Source organism: Euphorbia lathyris, chromosome 4 (assembly GCF_963576675.1).
Source record: "Euphorbia lathyris chromosome 4, ddEupLath1.1, whole genome shotgun sequence".
NCBI lineage: Eukaryota > Viridiplantae > Streptophyta > Magnoliopsida > Malpighiales > Euphorbiaceae > Euphorbia > Euphorbia lathyris.
This window is the reverse complement of record NC_088913.1, coordinates 92,925,854-92,940,519: the sequence shown is the minus strand read 5'-3', so window position 1 is coordinate 92,940,519 and position 14,666 is coordinate 92,925,854. Positions and strand designations below refer to the sequence as shown.

At 39.6% G+C, this 14,666-nt stretch overlaps 1 long non-coding RNA gene across 1 annotated transcript; it reads right to left on the bottom strand.

The window, feature by feature from the left end:
- Positions 1–12,820: 12,820 nt before the first annotated feature.
- On the bottom strand, positions 12,821–14,290 carry LOC136227928 (uncharacterized). Its single transcript, XR_010688326.1, has 3 exons — positions 13,677–14,290; positions 13,043–13,086; positions 12,821–12,952 (listed from the first exon to the last, which is right to left on the bottom strand). It is a non-coding gene; the product is annotated as an uncharacterized lncRNA (long non-coding RNA).
- Positions 14,291–14,666: the final 376 nt, after the last annotated feature.

Sequence of the window (14,666 nt, the reverse complement as noted above, 5' to 3'; positions counted from 1 at the left end):
TATACATCGGGGAAACTCTAATAAAAGCTACAATGCAATAATGAAAGCTACAAAGCAATACATAACGAGCCTAATATGGAGGAAAGTCCCAATAGTCCTCAAAATCTCTCAAGTGTGAGGCCCGCTCGGCAGATAATGCCTCCTCGGCAGCACGCGCCCTCTCGTCAGAAACTCGTGCTCTCTCATCAGAGGCGTGTGCCCTCTCATCAGCAGCTCGTGCTCTCTCCTCTGCAGCAAGGCATCTGATCGACTCATCGCGCATCCTCTCCTCGACGGTAAGGCAACCCTCAATCTCCCGTCGCATCACCCCCGACCAGTGGTCGTTCCTCTCTCGATAGACATGACCAACTCAAGCATCAGCCTCCCGCACTAGCTCACTCTACCTCCGCTCGTGAGCATGTAGATCGCTCTACAGAAAAAAAAAAAGACAGATAAAAAGCAACATAGGCAAAAACATAAATCATACATACATGCATACATTCCACTACACTAAAGTAAAGTAATGATACATACCAGGTGATCGGTGCAGCGCAAGCTGAGGCGATCTCGTAGGTAGCCGGACAGCTCCACGTAGTCTGTACAAGTCTCCCTAGTGGTCAGTGAAGCGTCTGAGGGCTCAAATGGGACTCTCGAGGAGAAGATGGGAGGGGCCGCCTCAAATCCCGCGTAAGGTGCCCCGGAATCGTCATAGCAGATCGTAGCATAATCCCTCCCGTAACCTGGTATAGGCACGCCTAGGGACGACCTCTTCGGTCGGGCAGTGCTAAAGGACTCGCCGACGTAGTAGGGCTGCTCGCACACTGGTGTCTGAGCCCGAGTGCCATCGAAGAAATCAGATAAGTGGGCACTCCTCCAGGATCCCTCCTACAAAAAAAAACACACAATAAAACCTCCGAGCATCTAATGAATAAAATGAAAGGGGAGCGGAATCACTTACCGGAACCTCCTCCTGACCGAAGACGGCCGCGGCAGCCTCCCTCGAAAACACGTCCGCCACCGGATCTACCTCCATCGCTGCCGCCGGGGCATCCCTCGCGCTCAGTAAAGTAGACAAGTAAGGCTCACGGCCCCCGGTATGAATCCACACCGTTCTACCAACATACCAACGAGTCAGGTCCCGACGAATGACCGATAAAGGCAGGGTCCGCACCGCGAACATAGAGACGGGGATCTCACCCGGCGTCCAGTGAGCGTCTCTAACTCCGGTGATGCCTCGATCCCCTAAATACCACACCCGCACGCAGGGGTCGGTGAGCACACACTGCTGCTCCTGGATCAACGATACGTATGCATAGTTAGGGCCGAAGTCGAGGTCATCCCACCTGAACTTAATCTAAAGAAAAATGTACAAAGAGAAAGTCAGAGGGACTCAAACAAAAATCTAGCATGATTAGGCAAAACCTACCTGTCTCAGGGTCAGCGAGTCGATCCGATCCAGAAGCCGCGACACTGTCCGACTCCTCTTGGCGCTCAAGTCAAAATCCCTCCACTGAGTCATGAAAGGCGGCCTCGGTACTCTCGGTCGAGGTCGAGACCGGCTGGGAAGGATGTGTCTCTCGTACGCCCACACCTGCGGTAAAAACGAGGACTAGGATTGTGAAAAATGCGAAGAAAATAAGACGGATAAGTCAAGAAGGCGTCACGTACCAGCAGGGCAAAAGTATAACCACCGAAGTCCTTGCGCTTCCGGCAAGTCAGATCCAAAAACTTGTAAAGAAAGGCCAAGCCTGCCCCCGCCCAATCATACGAAGCCGCTGCATCCAATTCACTGATTGCCTGAATGAGACCCGCATGTACCTTTCCGCCCTTCGTGCGGAAAATCGTCTCACTCAGGGCATATACTAAGAAGCTGCGAACCGCCAGGTCGGTAGCGTCAGTCTCGCAGAAATCTCGTCTAATCAAGAGGCTCGCGGTGGAAACAAACTTCGCCGGAGTAGACTTGGCGCATAGACGAACTCCCGGTCCAATCAAGGCAGCAAGCCTAGCAGGGTCGACCCGTGGTCGCATCATACCGAAATGGAAGGGAACGGGAGTGTTGCTCCCTCGCAACCCTGTCAACAGTGAAAAATCTCAGGGCGAGATGGTCATCTCCCCAAAGGAAAGGTGGAAGGTGTGGGCCGAGTCAACCCACCGCTCACACAAGGCCCGTAGGCCAAAAGGATCGCACACCCCGTTGGTGCGGGGCAGCACTGCAATAAAGGGCTCGAAGTCCAACTCACGCACGCGGGCTCTCGCCGCGGCACCTAGCCTATCATACCATGAGAGAACCTCGGCGGTGGTCCCCGAAATCTCAATGGGCTAAAAGGAACAAGATAAGAAAATTTAAATACAGCTCCTAAAGCATGCAATTGATAAGAACGCGTTAAGACTAGGTATTCTTTCATTATCTAACCTAGAGACATCCAGTCGGTTAGGACCAATTTCCTGTAAAAAATCTCTCCTGTAGGGTCATTCACGTAAGGTTTAGTCAATTCTTTAATCCACCCTCGTCCGCAGTGACGAGGAGCATAGATTAGGTTTTACTATTCACATGCATTAGTTAAGTTTTTACTATTCATGTGCATTAGTTAAATTTTTACTATTCACGTTTTTACTATTCACGTGCATTAGCTAAGTTTTTACTATTCACGTGCATTAGTTAAGTTTTTACTATTCACGTTCACCATTCACGTTTTTACTATTCACGTGCATTAGCTAAGTTTTTACTATTCATGTTTTTACTATTCATGTTTTTACTATTCACGTGCACTATTCACATCTACACTATTCACGTCATTTTTACTGTTAGCATACATAAATTCGTAGTGTCACTATTCACATGCATATAGCGCGCATTCTTGCAAAAATAAACAGGTGTTACTTATAAATAAGGGAGTTCACGTTTTCTAGCTAAAGTCCTCTAAGGCAGTCTAAGGGTTACTATGCAAATCATGTTCGTATAGGAATGCTAAAGCCTAGAGTTCGAATCAAATGAAAGTGAGAAATCACTTACCTCGTTGCAGCGTGTCCTGCTCAAATGTATCGTGGGGTCGTGAAAGGTATCCACTCTATTCAGGTTTACGTAAACCTTGTCCATGCCTCTAGTGCCATCCCATTCGTCTAAATCCATCCCGAGAATAATCCAAATTGAAGTCTAGTGAGAGAAAGAGGAGAGAGAAGGTGTGGGGTTGAAATGAAACCCCACCACCTTATATAGGAAAAGGGAATGGCATTCCCGTAAATAGTGAAAAAAGTACGATTTGACATAAAGGTAAAAAGTAAATAATTAATTACTAGGTGCACAGACCTCCGATTTGCAGTCCGTTTCAGCCTGCATTTCTCCCAGACAGCGACCAACGTTGTTAAGATATGAACTCCAGACAACAGTCAATTTTTACAGAACAGTGACACCAGTCAAAATACAGACGACAGTCAACAGAAAAACAATCATTAGTCTATATCATTTCAGACTAAAACACGTTCCCATTGAACCTTCGAGATGATAGCTCCAGTGAGAAAATATAGACAACAGTGTTGTAAGAAAATCCAGGAACAATCCCCGCTTTTTAGCCATCTGACTCACGGTCGCGGTCCGAAGTTGCTTTTTAGCCATCTGACTCACGGTCGCAGACCGGAGTTGCTTTTTAGCCATCTAACTCACGGTCGCAAACCGGAGTCGCTTTTTAGCCATCTGACTCACGGTCGCAAACCGGAGTTGCTTTTTAGCCATCTGACTCACGGTCGCAGACCGGAGTTGGTTTTTAGCCATCTGACTCACGGTCGCAGCCCGGAGTTGCTTTTGAGCCATCTGACTCACGGTCGCAGACCGAAGTTGCTTTTTAGCCATCTGACTCACGGTCGCAGACTGGAGTTGCTTTTTAGCCATTTGACTCATGGTCGCAGACCGGAGTTGCTTTTGAGCCATCTGACTCACGGTCGCAGACCGGAGTTGCTTTTGAGCCATCTGACTCACTGTCGCAGACCAGAGTTGCTTTTGAGCCATATTTACCTAAAATCATAGATTAGGGTAGCTATTGAGCCATCATCCTCGCGGTCGCAGACTATGGTAGCTTTTGAGCCATCATCCTCGCAGTCGTAGACTAGGGTAGCTATTGAGCCATCATCCCTACAGCCGTAGACCAAAACGCTTTAGAGCCATTCTCATCGCAGCCAGCCAACGTAGGCCGGGGTCGAGAAAGGGGACATTCGCCAGCAGCCGATTCAGAGGCAGCGCGGTGCAACCCAAAGCAGAGTCTGAAGAAATCAGAGATCAACGCCGGAGCGCGCAGCGCAAAGGTCAGGTATGCTCCCTCCTACTCTTTACGTGTCTTTTACTTTTATATGTTTTACATTGCATGTGTTGCGTTAGTAAAAAACTTTTTCGAAACACACACATCACTGTCAAAATAGAAAAGTAGGGGCAACTGTAGACACCGAGTCGGAGGACCTGTGACGAAAACCTGAAAACAAGACAGTTGAAGCGATTGATTCCGGAAGATTTTGAAAAATATATAAAGAATAATAAGCAAGGGAAAATTAGCGGCACGGCGCGGGTGCTTCGCGGCATCCAGCACGCGGACGACAATGGTCGAACGCTCGCTCGGTGGCACGGGACGTGCGCTCGGCGTCTGTCGGACGCACCGCGAGTGGCACGCTCTCGACGTCCGAGCAACGCCCGGGTCCGGTGGCACGGGGCGCGCTCTCATGGGCCGCTGAGCGCACACGCCCGACGGCGCGAGGCACATCTTGAGGGTTGTCGGGCGGGCGCCCAACGAATGTTGGGCGGCCGCCCAACACAAGGTTGGGCGGCCGCCCAACCCCAATGGGCGACGCCCAATTTCTTTTGGGCGTCGCCCATTGGTCCGGGGACCCGTTTGCCTATAAAAGGCACGGATCCCCATGCAAAAAAAGAAGAGGAAATGGAGGGAGAGCTTCTCACACTAGAACATTTTCTAGAGAGAGAAAGTTGATTTTTTTAGGAGAAAACATTTTTTTTCCTAAAAATTGAAAATCTCCAAATTTCCTAAGTTCAATTTTTACTAAATTTTTCATAAAAACGGGAGCCCGCGGTTCGTGGAATCAATCGGCTTCGACTGTCAGATACCGAATTTAAAGGTATTATCCGAGGACTAGACTCTTTATTTTATTTAATTTATTCTCTTCTTCTATTTATTTTTTTTATGCTATAGTTTTTTCATTCATCTAGTTATTTATTTATTTTGTCACATTATTTAATTAGCATATCTATTTAATTTTCGTTTCATGTTAAATAAAAATCGGTTTTGTTTTAAAATAAAAAATCTCGTTTTGATATCCCAATACGAACCGTGATCCGATAAAAAGGTAGTTCGGCTATCGAAAATGTTGTAATTATAAGTTTTTAATTTAAAAGAACTTTTCAAATAATGTTTTAAAATAAAAACATCGTTTTAGGAATTTCCGTTTTCAACTATGATCCATTTTTGGTAGTTCGGAAATCCAAAACGATTGAATTAGATTTAATTTAAAGCTTTTGAATAAATCTGGAAACATTTAGGAGTGCTGCTGTAATTTACCGATTCTGTCCTAAATGCTGTTTACCGTCGGATTTTCCGTCGGTAAATCTGCCAAAACGTAAAAAAATGTCATTTCAGTCCCTTTTTCTCAACTTTTAAGCTTTTAATCCTTAGTATATATATGTATAGTTATGTAATATATGCTTTTCAAATTATTTTAGAACTTTAGCATATATAATTATTTTAGAATATTTGTATATTATTATTTATTCCATTTTTCGATATAAGTATAAGTATATATATGCATTCCTTTTTATTAATTTGGATTATGTTTTAAATGTTAGTTATTTGGTATTTTGGGAAATAATTAATATATACTAGCATACGGTGTTTTTGGTATTTAAAGCTATATTAGTTATGTATATGTATAGTTTTGGAACATTTGGGTTATTTTAATGATTATTGAATAAAATTATTTTTGAATAAGAATTATTTTCTTAGTTATAGATTTACTTACTATTTTCGCATTTTCAAAGTATAGATATATTGTACCTATTATTTTTATATACATATAGTTCCTTTTGTATTAACTTTTATTTTTCATATTCTATTTTTGATTTAAATGTATATATGTATGTATAAATTATTCTCTTTATTCTTTGAGCCCATTCATGGGTCCATGTTTCAAATGGGCTTTATTTGAGTGTAAATATTAGTTTAAAGGTGTTTATTATTGTAATTATAATAGGTAGAGAGTCCATTAAAGAGGTGGGGAAAATAAATCACAAAAAGAGAGTTTTCAATTGAATTATTTAAACTAATGAGTTTTTTGGATTTCTAAATGTAAATAAATAGAGTCATTCTTGTTAATATTTCAAATCGTCTTCAAAACACCACGTTTTAAAACCTTAATCCGTTCCAAAGGCGGATTAAAGGATCATTGTAATTAAAATCGTTTCCGTTGAGAATAATAGAATTTTTTTGAATCATTTTCTTAAAGGATTTGTACAAAATAAAATTGACTTGTATGTTTAACCACGTTTTCTCATTAAAAGGTTTATCTCAAACGTTTTCAAATACTCGAGTCGTTCCAACGGTGATTCGGGTAAACTTCATCAAACGAGGCTTTAAAACGCACCTAAATCGTTCCAACGACGATTAAGGTGCGAACCATGTAAATAAATTCGTTTTGGGGGGAATAAGTTAGTGTAGTATAAACACACAACATGACATGTAAATAAGCTGTAAATAAATCACTTCTTCCTTTCCCCTCTCTGTGTATGTATAACATAAATGGGTGATTCTTTACTAATGTGGCTTTTTAATAATATATGCTCAAAATGATTTCTAAAAAGAGAAAGAAAAGGGTTTCAAATGAATTTTAAACTTAAAGAAGTATACGATTAGTCCGTTATCGCCTAACATGCTGAGTAGGAGGCCGGTGGTTCATAATCGGGCGATGTCGGGGTGCCTAGTAGCCTTTCTCCGGAAAGGATCTAGCCTTCTCGGCTCGTACCTAAGTTTCCCGAACCCACACGGTCTCCCGCAAGGGATCGGTGTTCATTTTTCCATTCGTGGGTGGCGACTCTTCCATATCTCCGAGCTCCGGTCCTGCCGAGCAGCTTGATTCCACGATTGGTTGCTTTCGGCGCCAATCACCACTTACGTCGCCATGAGGTTGTCCACCCCCCGGTCCGCTCGGGAGATTAGGCCGCGACACCTCGTCTAACAGTAGGAAAGGGATTGTGGCTCTTAAGCTGGACCTGAAAAAAGCGTATGACCGCTTGAATTGGAGTTTTCTTATGGATAGCTTAAATAGAGTTGGCATTCTTGAGAACTGGAAAAGGCTGATTAAAGATTGTATCTCTTCTCCGGTCTTCCAAGTCCTGATTAATGGAGATATATCTGAGGAGTTCTCTCCTTCTAGGGGTATTCGCCAAAGAGATCCTATGAGCCCCTTTCTTTTTGTTATAGCTATGGAGAGGCTGGCCCTCCTTATTCAAGAGCGGGTGGATAATGGGACCCTCCATCTTGTGTCTATTAATAAGTTTTTCCCTCCTATTTCCCATTTGTTTTTTGCAGACGATGTGATGCTTTTTGTGGAAGGGAATGAAGAGCAAATTAGTGTCATCATGAATATTCTTGATAACTTCTGTGTTGCCTCGGGCCAGAAGATTAACATCCATAAGTCTCGGATGCTCTGTTCTAAAAATATGGATAGAAGTGTTTGCAATAGGCTTAGTGATTTGTCTAGTATTCCCCTTACTCACTCATTGGGTAAATATTTGGGGGTTCCACTCCACAGTGACAGAGTGTCCAAAGCTTCCTTTAAAGAGACTCTGGATAGAACTAGTGGGTTATGTGCTAGTTGGAAAGCCAATTCTCTCTCATTGGCTGGTCGCCTTACCCTAGTTCAATCAGTCAATTGCGCGGCTCCGAATCATATCATGCAAGCCTGTAAATTGCCTGAGCCAGTCCTTAATGATCTGGACAAGATTAACCGCCATTTCCTTTGGGTGAGTCTGGAGAAGGTAAGAAGATCCACCTGGTTCTCTGGAAGGAGGTGTGCGAACCTAAGTCCATGGGTGGTCTCGGTATTAGACAGGCTAAGGATAACAACAAAGTCCTTTTGATGAAGCTCCTTTGGCGTATGTGGCAGTGCCCCTCTTCTCTTTGGGTTCGATTGCTCTGTGGCAAATACAGAAAGGACAAGATTTTTGGAGGTCCGAAAGATAGAGTGGTTAATTGCTCATTTACTTGGAAAGGGCTTAACGCTGTCTTTGCCGAGTTCTGCTCAGGCGTTGGTCTGGAAGTGGGGAATGGTAAATCCATTAGCTTTTGGTTTGATACCTGGATTGGGGATAGACCTCTTATGGAGATCTGTTGCTTTCCCGCCTCCTAGTATCCATAATTGGAGGATTGCCGACGTGGTTGACTCTGATGGGGACTGGCTATGGCCTATGTTTGAGTCTTTCTTTAGCCTAGAGATTCTCCTTAAAATCAGGGGAGTCAAGATAAGCACTCAAGAGGAAGACTTGGATACACATTGTTGGGCCCTGTCCAATAATGGCATTTATTCTTGTAAATCTGCCTTTGAAGCTTTCTCCAGTAATGGGTCTGTTCTTCCCTTGATTTCTTGGAAATCCATTTGGGACATGAAGATCCCTTACAGAATTAGGAGCTTCCTTTGGCTGGGGGTGAAGGATAGGTTACTTACTAATGCTGACAGACACAGAAGGCATCTGGCGGTCTCAGGTGCATGCAGTAGGTGTACAGGCCATATTGAAACCCTTTGCCATGCTCTTAGGGATTGCTCTAAAAGTATCGATGTTTGGAAGAAAGTTCTCCCTCCTCACATTCTTCCTTCCTTCCTTGCCCATCCTGAGACTGATTGGTTCTACTTTGGGGTAAGTGGGAAGTTACTGGCCAATTTGGAACATAGGGATATTTTCTTTGCTATTATTTGTCACCAAATTTGGAAGTGGAGAAATGAGGAAATCTTTGATAAGAGGAAGGTTCTTGATTATAACTTATCTGAGTTTTTCTCAAAAAATCTCTTTTCTATTATTGATAGTTTTAAAGGGGATTCCCTGACCAGAGCTACTCAGAAGAAAGAGGTTCATCTTGTCGGTTGGGTTAGACCTAAAGAGGGGGTGGTGAAGCTTAATTCAGATGGCTCTTGTCTCCTTAGTGGGAGAATCGCGGCTGGAGGGGTTTTGAGGGATAGAGATGGAGCCTGGTTGTCTGGTTTTACTCATAAACCTGGGTATGGGCTCTTCCTTTTCGGTTGAGTTATGGGTATCCTCTCTGGTATCAAGCTTGCCAGGAGTCTAGGTGTCAAGAGGCTTTCTGTGGAGTCAGCCAATAAGGAGGTCATTGATATGATCTCCGATAATCATGCTATTTGTCTTAATAGCCAAAACATCATAAAAGTCATTAGGAGGCTTGTTTCCGGCTTTGAGTCTGTTGATTTCAGACATATCTTCAGAGAGCAAAACCGAATTGCAGATCGCCTGGCTGCAGCGGGTCATGAGGGGATGCTGGGAGTTACCACTCTTTCTAATCCTCCTTCTTTTCTTTCTTCTCTTCTTCTTGAAGATAGGGTCGGGGTCAACTTTCCTAGGTTGATCCCTGGTTAGTTTGTGCTTTGTTGTTTTCTTTCTTTTGTTTACCAAAAAAAAAAATCAACGTTATGTGTAAAATTGTTCTTACCTTCCAAAGTTAGGGGTAAAATTGCACTATTTTAGACGTTAAAGTAAAATTGCTTCAGACCAAAAAAATTGAAGTATTTTTGCACCTTAACCTATATATATATAAGAAGTGAGGTTTGACATTCCATTGCAAGATTACATAAATTTAACTTTTAATTTTTCTATAAATAAATAAAATTATTTATAACTAATTTTAAACTAAACTTAAAATATTACGTTTAAAAAGGTTTAATACATTTCTAGTCCTCTATACTTGTCTAAAAAATCAATTGTTCCTATATACTTTTTAAATAATTTACCTCCTAAACTTATTTAAAGTAACATATTAATTAACCCCTAAAATCCAATATGGCAGAGTAAGAAGAAATTTTAGAAAAATTGAAATATGTTCAGTTAAACAAATTCGAAAGGTTAATAGATCACTTTAAGAAAGTTCATGAATTTAATAGATACATTTAAAAACGTTACTTGACCACTTTAAACAAGTTCGGTGGGTATATATAATTTTTTTTAAAGTATAATAGAACAGTAGATCTTTTTAAAAAATTACATGGGGCTAAAAATTTATTAAGCCTATTTAAAATAGGGAAAATTACAAAATTGGAAAAATGAGAGACTCATTTACATATTTAACTCATTTACTCAACCTACTACATATTTAGATTGTTTTTGTGTGAATTTTCCATAATACCCCTAACCTTTCCTCTCCCCCCTTCTCATTGGTTATGCGAAACGGGCAGCTTTTTCCATTAATGATTCCCAGACTTTTGATTTTCCTATCTTCCTTTAAATTGCAAGACATCTGCAATATTTCTTCAAATCACAATGTATTTCTCTTCTTCCTCTCTTGATTTTCATCTTCCTAATCCTAGAAAACGAAGCCATGGTTCTTCATCTTCCATTTCCTACTCGTTTCTTGGTTTCTTTCTTCTTGTGACCATCGAAGAAATGGCGATTCTACATTATCATCATCGAAGAAATTGTGATTCTACATTATTTTCATAAAAAAATGTAAGTATATACTGTTTCCACTGCGTTTTCCCTATAAATTCACTTAGGATATGCCGTTTTCGCGAAGTTTGCGGGGAGAAATATATCGAATTAACTCACAAACTTCGCGTAATCATCGTTTCGTGAAGCCAGAGCGTCACATTTCTCTTCACAGAAGTCGGGAAATCATTGTTTCGCTAAGTAAAATCCCCCTCTTTCTTGCATATTTTTTTTTCGCATACTCAGCGAATCCACGTTTCGTGAAGCCAAATCTTCATTTTTTTTCTTGACTAACACGATTAAATTTTCTAAAGGTGGTTGAATACATAACATCCCGCAAGAAGGCGATGTCCTTGGATGCAGATGGGATGACTTCCCTTCTGTACCTTGTGACACATCCATCCCAAAAAGTCTGGACTTCCATTTCTCATCCCAAAAGATATGGACTTCCAATACAAGAAAAATTCCCATCCAGATTTGTTACATCCACTTTAAAGTGGTTAGTTAGGAGTTTATATGTGGCAATCTTGTTGTAAATTTTGATAATGTTATGATTTTAATGTTGGTGAATAAGAGCTTGTACCGTGAGACACATACATTCATCAGTGGTGAATAGAAGCCTATGTATTATGAAGTGATTTGTTAGGAGTTTATTGTGACAATCTTGTTGTAAATTTTTTGATAATGTTATGATTTTAATGTTAGAATTCGTTGTTGTTTGACATTTTTGTTATATACCACTTAGCGAATTTTGTTAAAAACACAACCAGACCTCACATATGCTAATTAAAATCATCAACTAAACCAAACATTAGCTTCGCATGCTTCACATATGCTAGAATCTACGAAATCAGACGGGAGGGAGACAACCGCGCATAAATATTGAGGGTATTATGGGAAAGTCACACAAAAACAGTCTAGATATATAGTAGGTTGAGTAAATGGGTTAAATATGTAAATGGATCTCTCATTTTACCCAATTTTGTAATTTTCCCTTTAAAATATTTTAGTTAATGAAAAAAATTGTTAAGAGCGCAAAACATTCTCCAAGTGTGGGAATTTGATGAATATAGATATGTAATAATGTTTTGATTACCGTAACTATTGGCCAATGTTGTAGTATTATCAAACATGTGGCAAACATTACACATTTAAATTCATGGCTGAGTGGCTAGAGGGGCGCAGAAGTAGGGGCTCGAGAGGAGAAAAGAGCAGGGTCGGCCCAAGTGAGAGTAATAGATGGTTGTTGCCTCCGATATGACATCTCAAATGTAACGTCGACGCTGTAGACGAATGCCTGATCGGTGCAGGAGCTGTGATACGCGATTCTACCGGACTCTTCCGAGGATGCAGGATCGGGACGTCAGAGGGAGCAGTACCTGCTAAATTAGCAGAATCTCTAGCATTGAAGAAGAGCATGGAATGGGTAAACGTATGTAGTTTTACTGAGGTCAGCTTCGAGGTAGACACCAAAGGTGTGGTGGATGCAGTTCAGTCAAACAAACGGGATTTATCAGAATTCGGATGTGTTATATAGGACATTCGACAACTACTCAAGAATAATCATGGTTTCACTTTGATTTTTGTTTCGAGATTAGCGAATAAGGTGGTCCATATTTTGGCTCGTCACTCTTGTTCACTTGCTATTCCTTTTATTTCTTTTACTGTGCCTGATTTTTTGAGTTGAGCTCTATGCTCGGACTCCGCTATTTAATAAAACTGCATTTTTTTTATTAATTCAACTAATCAATCATTGGTCTATCTTTTTCTATAATTTACAATACTTTTGGCAGGCCGAAAAAGTAGATTGCAGTTTTAAAACTTAATTATAATGGACTATCACGTGGTGAAAATTCACAAAGTAATAAGGTTGTCAGAATTTCGAGAGCAGTAAAAAAAAATTAAGCTCACAGTAATAGCTTTTATATTAATCCAAGAAAATAAAGTACATTTAATTGGCCGAATTCCTATATGAGTTAACACAATTAAAAGAACATAAATTATTGTATTTTTTTATTGAAAGCGAGGAAGGGGGGAAGATGACAGAGGACATCCCAACGAGGTTGGCACCCCCTGGCCGCCCACCCTCCCCCCAGATATTATTAAAAAAAGAAACCAAGATAAAGTAGATCCAATAAGTTCAAAGGCTTAGCAAAACCGATATAAAGTTCTACAAATAAAGTTATCTTGAATGAAGCTAGCGCAAAAATGCGGCGGTGTATCCCACCAAGTTGCAACGGAGCTAGAACGACCGAAGCTTGCCAAAGCATCGGCTACCTAATTCCATTCACGAAAAATATTTATTATTTATTTATTTATTTCAATAAATTACTGTATAGTTAATTTAAAAGCAAGTTAAATGATTACCTTAGGATCAAGTTAACCATATTTCATATGTGAATAATGTGAAACTGAAACACGAAATGAAAAGTAATTTTTATTAGAAGATTAAAATTGTCTTTATCTGAATTCATTTAATAATTTCAAGGTAAATTAAAAATAAGTACATAAAGAAATAATATATGAAAATAAGCTCAATGTTTTTGGAGAAGTGTCATGTTATCCCCAACATATAGAATAACATCATTTTAGCATCACCCTTTTAGAAATGCTACCATTGATCTCTGAGAAATAAAATTTGAGACTAAATTGATAAACATTAAAATTAAAATGGTGTTATTTTGTACATCGGGTTAAAATTCACAATTCTCTAATAATCTTGTGTAAATGTGTGTGTGGTTAAGATTAATCAGCTCATACATATTGAACTTGTTTTATTTTATTGATTATAAATGGTTTGATTACAATAATTTAAAGGAAAAAAATAATTGAAAATTACAAACAAATTGATGCATCATAATTGATCGATCTTGCTAGCAGTATGTTAATTCGGTTGAATGATAGAAAGCTGGGGTTCTATAAATCTTTTGATTCATCTTTCCAATCAGAATAAGGTTTAAAAACACAAAAGTACAACACTTTAAAACTTGGCAAAATTTACCTTGCTTCATCTTTCTAAACTTTATGGCTCATCCTGTGCCATTCTCAAATCCCAAGATATCAGAGTAAAAAGAATACATACTTTTATGAATCGTTGAATTTTTTGCTCGTTTGAAGATGAGATGGTGGGTGGTGAACTAAATTGTTTCAAACATCTATTAGCATCAATTGCTGTATCGTATGCTGCACCTTCTACTAGTAGATAATTACTTGCTTCTAATTGTCTAGGTACAGTATCCTTGAGATTAATGTTGTTCTTATCAAAAGAAGCTAAACACTTGGAATATCTTTCTTTCAACACATTGTCTGTAGTTTGATTAACCAAAGATCGAAACACGCCATAATTCTCTAAACATGTATTTTGAGTTTTATTCAAGAACATTTTCAAAAGATTGCGAACACGATCCATGTCCTCTGAAGGTCTTGGATCTGAATTCAGATATTCGAAACAAAATGTAGAATCCTTGATGTCAGAACAAATTTGTTTCTTTTCCTCTTCCGTAACATCCACATCCTTAAGCTCATATTCTGCTAAACAAGGGCAAATCACTAAAATTGCCAATGAAAACACACTAATAAAACCATACAATGAGAGATTCATATTTCTTTTTTCACCTTTAGCCTATTTTGATATTAACAATGTAAAATATGTCTTGTATTTATAGAAGCTCTCTTTTCTGGTCAAATTTACTGGATGATCTATTTTTAGGAAAGAAAACTAAATTTAGAAAGAAAAAAAATTAAACCTTTGTCTTTTTCATTTAGTGTATATGTATTAAAATTACATCCACAAATAAAAGTTGAATCAGTCTTGTATTTTTTTGGTAACTTCAAAAAAAAAAAACTTAAGTTGTACAATAAAAAAATGAAGTTTGAGGTCTTAAATTTCCATATTTTTTAATAATTAAGATTTGAACGCATCTTTGTTATTTTCTATTGTCTTAGATTAGTTTAAAAACTATCATTATTATGTTAAACTTTATAGTTTCGA